Source organism: Primulina huaijiensis, chromosome 11 (assembly GCF_012295235.1).
Source record: "Primulina huaijiensis isolate GDHJ02 chromosome 11, ASM1229523v2, whole genome shotgun sequence".
NCBI lineage: Eukaryota > Viridiplantae > Streptophyta > Magnoliopsida > Lamiales > Gesneriaceae > Primulina > Primulina huaijiensis.
In genome coordinates, this window is record NC_133316.1 from 8679579 (window position 1) to 8691774 (window position 12196).

Genomic DNA, 12196 nt, shown 5'->3' on the forward strand with positions numbered 1-12196 from the left:
AGTCAAAGATATGAATTTGATTTACGTTGCCTGATTTAGATTAGTTGTGTTTCATAGACTATGGAACATATTTCTATTGTTTACATTCAATGATAGCATGTTCATGATTTATATTGTGTATATGCATGTATACATTGTTTTATACTAGGATTTATTCTCACCGGAGTTTCCGGCTGTTGTTGTGTCTGTATGTGTGCAAAACAACAGGTGGGGCAGGATCAGGGTCGAGACGAGGATGATTGAGAGTTGATAGCGTGGTGATCACGGGCGTAGCAGAAGAACTAGTTGTTGTATTAAACATGTATTAATACTTTTAAACACTAGTTTGATTGTATGAATGAAACAAGACATGTATTTGGTTTTAATGAAATGCAATAAATCTTATGTATGTGTAGTATGTTAAGAGCAAATTTTTGACCCACATTTTCTAACAAAGATCCAATTAATCCCAAAGATAATCGAGTTAGAGCCCGGGTCCCCACAACAGGTGATATCAGAGCAGTAGGTTCTGTAGACTGAGATAGAATAGATTGAGTAGGGTAGATGAGTCTTTTTCCTTGCTTTTGTGTGTTAGCGTGATTTATTGCTTTCCTTATTACATGTTGTGTTGTTATCTGAGTTGATTACAACATGCCTTTACAAAGACTGAATCAGAACCGAGTCTGGATCAGAGGTATATGATCAGAGGAGGAATGAGACAGACTGTATCTATTGTGTACTAATCTGTGTGATAATCAGATTTTGCCTCCTCGTCGAGTACCGCAACCAGTAGCAGGTCGGGCACCAGAACAGGGCAGTACTTCGAATGACCCTATGGATGTTACTACAACCCTGATGGAGACTCTGCTGAAACGGTTTCAGTCGTTCCGACCACCGATATTGAAGGGTACAGAAAATTCAGTTGAGTGTGAAAGCTGGTTAGATGACATTGAGATGTTATTTGAGTCCCTTGATTATACTGACGAGCGGCGAGTGAAGTTGATTGGGCACCAACTTCAAGAGGTTGCCAAGAACTGGTGGATTACCACGAAGAGAGCCTTGGAGCATCGTGGTGCAGAGGGCACTTGGAAGGTGTTCAAGACAGAGTTCTATCAGCGATTCTTTCCCGTCTCCTACCGAAAAGACAAAGGTGCTGAATTTGCCAACCTGAGACAGGGACATCTGAACATCGAAGAATATGTCGCTACGTTCTCCACATTACTCCGATTTGCTCCCCACATTGCTGGGAATGACAAGGCCATTGCGGATCAGTTTACCAATGGCCTGAATCCGGAGATATTCTCCTTGGTGAACACGGGACGACCCAACAATTTTTCTGATGCCTTGAACTGGGCGAAGGTAGCAGAAGCTGGGTTGCTTAGGCAACGAAGCACTTCTTATGCTGCTCAGACTCCTAGACCACCCTAGCTCTCGGGTCAGTATCAGCAACCACCTCCCAGATTCGAGAGTGGTGGTAGCAGCAGCGGGAGGAAAGACAGTTTGAAAGCGAAGGGGAAGCGAAGCAGTTCAAGAAATCAGGGAGCAGTTCGTCGAGCTCCAGTGGGCCGAGACAGACAGGGTCGGGCCAGAGATCAGAGTATACAGGGGTTTACTGTAGTTCTTGTGGAGGTAGACATGCCACCGAGCAGGGTCAGGGCGTGATGGGTCGCTGCAACATTTGCAGACAGTAGGGCCACTTCGTCAAGGTCTGACCACAGAGAGGTGCACAGCAGACTCAGAGTGTAGGAGCATCTGGCCCTGTAGCTCAGCCAGAGAGGCAGGCGTCATCTGTTCATTCATTCCAGCCAGCCCCTACATCGACACAGCCAAGAACTCAAGGTAGCCAGACGGTGAGCCAGCCGTCGAGACAGCAGGCTTGAGTGTTTGCGCTGACAGAAGAGCAGGCTCAGGATGCCCCTGATGACGTTATAGCAGGTAACTGTTCTATTTGCGGTTATCCTGTTTATGTATTGATAGACACAGGTGCATCACATACGTTCTTATCTGAGCGTTTTGCATTGACATATGCATTGCCTATTGAGTCGTCGTCTACTATAGTGTCTGTTTCTTCTCATTTGGGGACAGGGTTGATATCAGTGACATCTGTTAGATCGTGTTTACTACAGTATGATGGGCATGAGATAGATTTAGACTGTATTGTACTTGGGTTATCTGATTTTGATTGCATTATTGGTATCGACATGCTAACCAAATACAGAGCGACATTAGACTGTTTCCACAAGATTGTTAGATTAAGACCAGAGATGGCTGAAGAGTGGAAGTTCTACGGAAAAGGGTCTAGAGCTAGAATTCCTTTGATTTCAGTATTGTCTATGAATCGATTACTACAGAAAGAAGCAGAAGGGTCCCTTGTCTATTCAGTTGATTTACTGAAATCGAGTTCTTCCTTGGCAGATGTGCCAGTGGTTTGCGAGTTTGCAGATGTGTTCCCCGATGAGATTCCGGGATTGCCTCCAGTCAGAGAGGTAGATTTTAGCATCGACCTAGTACCAGGTACGGTTCCTATTTCTCGAGCACCTTATAGAATGGCACCGATAGAGTTGAAAGATTTGAAAGAACAGTTTGAAGATTTGTTGGCCAATGGATATATCAGACCGAGTGTATCTCCTTGGGGCGCACCAGTGCTATTCGTGCTAAAGAAAGACAGTTCGATGAGATTGTGTATCGATTACCGGCAACTGAACAAGGCAACAGTAAAGAACAAGTACCCATTGCCTGGCATCGATGATTTGTTTGATCAGTTGTAGGGATCCTCTGTCTATTCCAAGATCGACTTGCGATCTGGATATCATCAGCTGCGAGTCAGAGATTCATATATACCGAAGACTGCAATCCGAACCAGGTATGGAAATTTCGAGTTTATTGTCATGCCTTTTGGTTTAACGAATGCGCCAGCGGTGTTTATGGGTCTAATGAACCGTGTCTTTCAGAGGTACTTGGATGAGTTTGTGATTGTTTTTATAGATGATATTTTGGTGTATTCCAAGATTCTGATTGAGCATGCTGATCATTTGAGAACTGTATTGAGAATTCTAAGATTAGAGAAATTGTATGCTATACTGTCAAAGTGTGAGTTTTGGTTGAGACAGGTGGTGTTTTTGGGGCATATTATATCTGGAGACGGTATATCTGTCGATCCGAGCAAAGTCGAGGCAGTGATTAGTTGGCCTAGACCGACTTCTGTGCCAGAGATATGCAGTTTCATGGGTCTGGCAGAATACTATCGACGATTCATCCGAGATTTTTCCAGTATAGCGAAGCCAATCACTCAGTTGACTCAGAAGAATGCGCCTTTTATCTGGTCAGAAGCATGTGAGTCGAGCTTCGTAGAGTTGAAGAAGAGATTGACTAGTGCTCCAGTCCTGACGATACCTTCAGGTACGGGTGATTTCGTTGTATATTGTGATGCATCTCACAGAGGACTAGGATGTGTTCTTATGCAGCGAGGACATGTGATTGCATACGCTTCGAGACAGCTGAAGCCACACGAGAGTCGATACCCAATTCATGATCTTGAATTGGCGGCTATCGTTTTTGCATTGAAGATCTGGCGTCACTATCTGTATGGGGAGAAATTTGAGATCTATTCTGATCACAAAAGCCTGAAGTATCTGTTTTCTCAGTCAGAGTTGAATATGAGACAGCGACGATGGCTTGATCTGCTGAAAGACTTTGATTGCGAGATCAAGTACTATCCAGGGAAGTCGAATGCAGCAGCGGATGCTTTGAGTCGAAAGGTATGTTCCTTATCCTTGTCGACGATAGGTGTTTCGAATATGATAGAAGATTGTTGCTTTTCTGGATTAGCATTTGATACAGATAGTAGACCGTTGCGACTTGCCACTATTCAGTGTGAACCAGATTTGATTGTTCGCATCAAAGAGGCACAAAGAACCGATCAGAGTGTTCAGAAGTCGATTGATATGGTCAGATCAGGACATATTTCTGAGTATCAGGTACGTGATCATGTTTTGTATGTGAATAACCGTCTTGTAGTGCCAGATGTTTCAGATTTGAAACAACAGATACTGTCAGAAGCGCACTGTAGTCGGTTCAGTATTCATCCTGGTGGCAGGAAGATGTACAATGATCTGAAAACACAATTCTGGTGGAAACAGATGAAGACAGATATTGCAGAGTTTGTGTCTAAGTGCTTGAATTGCCAACAGGTGAAGGCCGAAAGAAAGAAGCCCGGAGGGTTACTTCAGAGTTTAGCTATTCCTGAATGGAAATGGGATCACATTTCCATGGATTTCGTCACGAAGTTACCACGATCATCCCGAGGCTGCGATGCGATTTGGGTTGTGATAGATAGATTGACCAAATCCGCATGCTTCATTCCGTACAAGATGACGTACAGATATGATCAGATGGCTGAGATATATGTCCGAGAGGTGGTCAGATTACATGGTGTGCCGAAGACGATCGTATCAGATCGTGATCCACGATTCACTTCACACTTTTGGCACAGTCTACAGCAGGCTCTAGGTACGACTTTACACTTGAGTACTGCTTACCATCCCCAGACAGACGGACAGTCAGAGCGGACTATCCAGACTTTAGAAGATATGCTGAGAGCTGTAGTACTAGATTTTGGTACTAGTTGGCAAGATTCACTAGCTCTTTGTGAATTCTCGTACAACAACAGCTACCAGACTAGCATCGAGATGGCACCGTTCAAAGCTTTAAACGGAAAGAAGTGCAAATATCCGTTGTACTGGGATGACATCTCAGAGGTACCAGAACTTGGGCTTGATATGATTCGTGAGATGACTGAGAAAGTAAAGATAATTCAAAAGCGAATGAAGAGGGCACAAGATAGACAGGCGAAGTACGCGAACATCAGACGTAGACCGTTAGTGTTTGAGCAGGGAGACAGAGTATTCTTGAAGATTTCTCCTTTCAGAGGCGTTGTCAGATTTGGCAAACGTGGGAAATTGTCTCCGCGATACATCTGTCCATACGAGATTCTCTAGAAGATAGGAGATCGTGCCTATCGACTCGCCATTCCGCCTTCTCTTTCTGGGATACATGACGTCTTTCATGGATCGATGTTGCGTAGATATATGCCAGATATTTCTCATGTCATTCAGCCTGAAGAAGTCGAGCTAGATCAGACTTTGAGTTACGTTGAGCAGCCAATTCAGATTCTTGATCGAAAACAGAAACAGCTCAAAACGAAGAATATTCCGTTGGTGAAAGTCCAGTGGAGTCGTCATGGCACTGAAGAAGCCACTTGGGAGACAGAATCAGAGATGAGACAGAGATATCCCGAGTTATTTTGATGATGTGAGTTCCTGTTTAGATTTTTGTCATTGCTTCTTTTACTTGCTTTGATTAATTGCCTGCGAGTTCGAGCACAAACTTATATCTAAGAAGGGGATAAATGTAATGCCCGAGATTTGATTACTGTGGTCAGATGGTACTGAATTGATAGAATTAAGGTTGTAGGAACTCAAATGGAAAAGCCGGGCGTCGGTACAACTCAAGATCCAAAATTTGTAAAGAAGTCGTGGCGCCCGAGCGGTAGAAAGAGACCGCTCGAGCGCCAATGGTTACCAAGAAAAGTTCTCGGACAGAAAGTCTGGTGCCCGAGCGCTGGTTTGTGACCGCCCGAGCGCCAGGGGATAACACTAAAAGTTTTCGGACAGAACATCTAGCGCCCGAGCGGTATTATGTGACCGCCCGAGCGCCGTTTAAGATTTGGGAAAAATTAGACAAGTGTCCTAGCCATGCAATATAATGTGCTGAGTCTTCATTTCAGCTGTTTATTACCGAGAGAAACTTCAGAAAACCTCCATGGAAGCCTCGAGAATTCTCCTAGCTTAGAATTGATCTTGTGCAAGAGTTAGCCATCCAAATTTCGATCCGAATATAGATTCATGCTCTTCATGCCATAAGCTTCAAAAGGATGTAAGTTTCATTCATTTCCTGCATGATTTGAGATATTGGTGTTGAGGAAATTCTTATTTGAGGTAGATATATGTTCTTGAAATTATAAGCAACGTTTATTCGCAATCGGATCGAAGAACGGATACCGTATATGTTATTATCGGTTTTTTTTTCAGCTATGTATGAGTTAGGTTATTCAGATTTGTATAAGATGTGATGATATGATCTTGCTTATGAGTTGTTGAGTTTGTTGTTGGCATTACCGGTATCGAAAGATTACGTCGTTATGCCGTCGAAATGTACCGAGATTGAATATTGATCCGTATATGTATTGCTTTAAGTTAGAGATTGATATGGTGCATTGTATATATGTCATTTCAGATTGGGTTTGACAGATTCGATATCAAGAATACGAGACTTCGACTTCTACGAACGACAAGAAAGGTATAATTCAATGTTGATTCGGGAAGATACAACTCGAGCTAGATTCGACTTGAGTTTCCCTAAATCACATACTAGATGATTATTACCTTGTTATGCTTTATTTATTGATTTATCTTAAAGCATTGAGATAGGAGAGTCCTTGGTAGATTAGCCAAGCCGGATGTTCGGTTGTGTCTATGGACGTAGGAGAAGATTCACTCCTATTGTAGACATTCGATACAGAGGACCGGAGTCTGGGAATAAGACGTACCTCCACCCCGATTGGGAGAGTAAGTGGGAGACTTGTTACGTCTTATTCACACCGGGATCCCTAGACTTAGAGTCGAGTCAAAGATATGAATTTGATTTACGTTGCCTGATTTAGATTACTTGTGTTTCATAGACTATGGAACATATTTCTATTGTTTACATTCATGATAGCATGTTCATGATTTATATTGTGTATATGCATGTATACATTGTTTTATATTGGGATTTATTCTCACCGGAGTTTCCGGCTGTAGTTGTGTCTGTATGTGTGCATAACAACAGGTGGGGCAGGATCAGGGTCGAGACGAGGATGATTGAGAGTTGATAGCGTGGTGATCACGGGCGTAGCAGAAGAACTAGTTGTTGTATTAGACATGTGTTAATACTTTTAAACACTAGTTTGATTGTATGAATGAAACATGACATGTATTTGCTTTTAATGAAATGCAATAAATCTTATGTATGTGTAGTATGTTAAGAGCAAATTTTTGACCCACATTTTCTAACAAAGATCCAATTAATCCCAAAGATAATCGAGTTAGATCCCGGGTCCCCACAAATCGCCTGAAGCATGAAACTCGAAAAACATTTTAACGTGCATAACATATAAATAATTAATTTAAATAATGCATTTAAATAAATCATAAATGGCTAAAACTCATTTTTAAAAATTAAATAAATGTTTTAAATAATTAAATAATTGCATGGGTTATACGTGTACTGAATTTGGGCTCTACAGTTCCTCCACCGTTTATATAAATTTCGTCCTCGAAATTAAATCTTACGAAACAGTTCTGGATAGTGACTCATCATATCTACTTCAGTCTCCCAAGTGGCATCTTCCACTGATTGGTTTAGCCACCGGACTTTGACTAGCTTCGTCACCTTGTTCCGAAGTCTACGCTCCTGTCTGTCTAGGATTTGGATAGGTCTTTCCTCGTATGACAGATCTGGAACAAGCTGCAACGGCTCGTAGCTCAGAACATGCGAAGGATTAGCTAGGTACTTCCTCAGCATCGAGACATGGAACAAATTGTGTACCAAGGCCAGATTCGGCGGTAGGGCAACACGATAAGTTAGTGTCCCAACTCTGTCAAGAATCTCGAACGGTCCGATAAACCTTGGACTCAGCTTGCCACTTTTCCAAAACCTCATAACACCTTTCATAGGTGCTATCTTTACAAATACGTGATAACCAACGGCAAACTCGAGATCTTTCCTTCTCTTATCAGCATAGTTCTTCGGTCGGCTCTGGGCGGTGTTCATCATGTCTTGTATTTTGACCACCACATCTGCAGTCTGCTGAACTATATCTGAACCAAGTTCTGCTCTTTCATCGACTTCATCCCAATGAATCGGTGATCTGCATTTCCTTCTATACAATGCCTCATAGGGAGCCATACCTATAGAATCTCGAAAGCTGTTGTTGTAGGTAAACTCCACTATAGGTAGCTTTGATTCCCAACTCCCCTGAAAATCAATCACAAAAGCTCTTAACAAATCTTCCAAAATATGAATCGCACGCTCTGACTGGCCATTTGTTTACGGGTGAAAAGCTGTACTGAAAAGCAACTTCATCCCCATGGCTGCATGTAGGCTCTTCCAGAAGGACGATATGAATCTAGGGTCCCTGTCGGACACAATATAAACTGGGATCCCATGCAACAGAACGATCTCCCTGATATAAAGCTCCGCATACTGCGTCATGGAGAAAGTCGTCTTCACTAGCAAGAATTGCGCTGATTTAGTGAGTCGATCCACTATGACCCAAATTGCATTAAAACCTATCGACGAAAATCCCTGAATAAATTTCCTGTAGTAGCCTGCTAGGCCTAGGAAGCTGCGGATCTCTAAAGCATTCTTTGGCTCAACCCATTCCTTAACGGCTGCCACCTTTGCTGGATCCACCTCAATGCCACTGCCAGATACTATATGACCCAAAAATGCTACTTTCTCCAACCAGAATTCACACTTACTGAACTTCGCAAATAACTTGCGACTCTGCAGGATTTGTAAAACTGTTCTCAAATTCTGGCTGTGCTCCTCATGGCTCTTCGAGTAAATAAAGATATCGTCAATGAATACTATGACGAATGGATCAAGATAAGGATGGAATGCTCGGTTCATGAGGTCCATGAAAATTGCTGGAGCATTTGTCAGTCCAAATTGCATCAATAAGAATTCGTAATGCCCATACCTGGTTGTGAAGGCTGTCTTATGAACATCTGCATCCTTCACCTTCAGCTGGTGATACCCTAATCGAAGATCTATCTTAGATAACATTGGAGCTCCCTGCAACTGATCGAACAAGTCCTCGATCCTTGGAAGTGGGTATTTATTTTTGATCGTTACTTTTTTCAGTTCTCGGTAATCGATGCACATCCTCATACTTCCATCCTTTTTTTTACAAAAAGCACTAGTGCTCCACATGAAGAGAAACTAGGGCCAATAAATTCCTTGACCAGAGCTCCTGAATCTGCTGCTTGAGCTCTAACAACTCAGCTGGAGCAAGTCGGTACGGTGCCTTGGAGATTGGCACAGTGTCTGGCATGAGATCGATAGCAAACTCCACCTCTCTAAATGGTGGAAGACCTTAACGTCGTCAGGAAAGACTTCTGGGAAGTCTCTGACTACTGGCACATCTGATATTGATGGAGTGGGTGCATCAGGTGTCGAAATGATTCTGGCCAAGAAATCCTGACACCCCTTGGAAATCAGTATCAGTGCCTGCGTACATGAGATCATGCGAGGGAAACTTCTCCATCTATCTGGCTCAAAGAGAAACTGCTCCATACCCAAAGGTCTTACTAACACTGACTTTTTCTGGAAATCGATGAGAACTCTATTCTTCGTCAGCCAGTCCATTCCCAAGATAATGTCGAATTCTGGCATCGGCAATACTATCAGGTCGGCATACACTAGATGGCCATGTAGTTCTAGATCAATATCCCTGACCACACTAGTAGCTAATAGTTCTTCCCTTGATGGGACTGTCACTGAATAGTTCACGTCGAGGTCGATGGACTTGATGTCCAAATAATTAGCAAATGTCTCCGAGATAAAGGAGTGAGTGGCCCCTGAATCTATCAGGGCCTTCGTGGCTAATCTATTTATGAAAATATTTCCTTAGAGACGTTAGCACGACACAAAAATTATATCCCAAAAGTTCTAATATTATCATCATGCAATGAAAGACACCAAATAACAACTAAAAATATAATAGTCCCAATTCAAATGCCAGCACGCAAGGTGAAAATTTAATACTGCTGAATTAAACAGGTTACCTGTCAACAATGTCGAGTCTGGGTTCGCCTACTGAGCATGCATGGCGAACACTCTTCCCTGTGTCGACTGCCTCCACTGCGGGCAGTCCTTCAACATGTGGTCTCTGGCTGCACATTTAAAACATTTGCCTGATCCGTATAAACACTCCCCCGGATGCTGACGGTTGCATTTCTGACACACTGGGAAATTTCCAGGCCTCTGAGGTGCCTTCTGCTGCTGAATAGGACCCTTGCCTTTCGGTGGTCCTTGATAAGGCTTCTTCCCTTGCTGGCCCTGGTAAGGCTTCATAAATGGGGGTCGCTGCTGATGCTGTTGCGGCTGCTGTGGAGCCTGATAGGGCCTCTTGCCGTGTCTGTCATTATCGATATCCCGCTGATCCTGTTCTGCAGCCAAAGCTCTAGACACGGCAACTGCATAAGTAGTAGGACCAGCAACTTGGACATCACGGCGCAAGATCGGCCGTAACCATCCATAAAATGCCTCAGCTTCTCTCGGGCATCGTTAGCTATTAGGGGCACAAAGTAACACCCCCTTTCAAACTTTTGCACAAACTCTGCAACGCTGCTGTCTCCTTGCCGCAGCGCCAGGAACTCTCTGGTAAATCTGGATCGTACTTCCTCAGTGAAGTACTTGGAGTAGAACACCTCTTTGAAACAAGTCCAAGACAACGCCTGCAAGTTAACCGACACAGACGCACTTTCCCACCATAGCCTGGCGTCTCTAGTCAACAGGAAGGTGGCACATCTAACCCTGTCTGCATCTACCAGTTCCATAAAGTCAAATATCACCTCGATGGATTTTATCCACCCCTCAGCCACCATCGGGTCAGTCGTCCCGGGGAATACTTTCGGACTCATCCTCCTAAATCATTCATACACGGCTTCTGGTCGGGGCCTTGCCCCTGCATCTACTGCGGCACGGTTCCCCGCAAACTGCGCGAAGAATTGCGTCATACCTGCAATCATCTGCCCTGCATATCTGGTGGTGGACGAGGAGGAGTGACCCTCTCTTCATCTCGTGCCTCTCGGTTCTCCTCCATTGCTTCGCGATTAATCATACTTCTAAGAGGCATACTGTTCCATAATTTCCCCAACACGTAAACCCAATATGCATGAACATGATAATAATAGCATAAGATGCACGTAATTTGGATTTAAATATGCACATGCTGAAATCATGATTCAATGTTTACTACATAACATAATTTAAAACTTTAAAACTTATAGACTTGATGATATGGATCCACGTGCGTAAGAAAAGCAAACACGATTAAATATGAATCGCGTCCTCAATTCAATAACGAACAAGGATCTAAGTTGTTGTCCCGAACTTTTGAATCAAATATGGCTTGTGATATTCACCTCTAAATTAGAAAACTTAGCAACAAATATTCACGATAAAACAATTGAGAAATAGACGAACCTTCAAAGTACTTGTCTTTGACAATCCGTATGAAACCAATCGACAAACGTCACAAGAACGAATCTTGATAAGTTTTATTTTTGATGAAAACAAAGCAAAAGACTTGAAAAAGTTGAGAGAAAAATCTCAAAAGTTTTATATTCAATCAATGATAATGTGTCTTGTGTGTAAAATTTCGTCCATAATATTGTGTAGAATCTAAAGATTCTCAAAATCAAGTTACCAAGATCAATTAAACTCTAACTAGGAAACTAAAGATTTTCTCGCATCTGACTCGCGCTCGGGCGGTAGGATATTACCGCTCGAGCGCCGAGGGTAATGGACTATTCGCGCTCTAGCGGTAGAAAATGACCTCTCGGGCGCCGAGTGTTCTCGAAATCAACTCTTGGGCAGTACATTTAACGCTCGGGTGGTAGTATTTTACCGCTCGGGTGCGGAGCATTCTGGACGTTTTCTTAATTCATCACTTGAATGGTGTTCTTATGACTCCCAAACTTACTCCCATGCATCAAGAATTCTTCAGCACTCTGCACCTTGCATGTAATTCCTTCTTCATTGCTCATAAGCCCTTGTAGTGCCTCTTTGAATTTCTTTAGCCGTCCTCTAGTGATTGGTCCCTCCGGCAACTCTTAAGGATCCCACGTTTTCCTTGGAACTTGACCATCCGTGTTCGCATCACTTGAGGTGTGACTTCGTGAGCTTCTTGCAACTGGCAGTAGGCGTAACCCTTTATAAGAACGCCGCTCTGATACCAACTGTATACCGTACTTTTAAACTATTTAAAGTTTGCGGAAAAATTAAAAATTTTCTTAAATAAATCGCGAACATTCAAAATTTGATAAAAACAACTGTTCAATCCACAACAGTTGTAACAAAAGATCTCAAAATAAAATTTGCCAAAAGT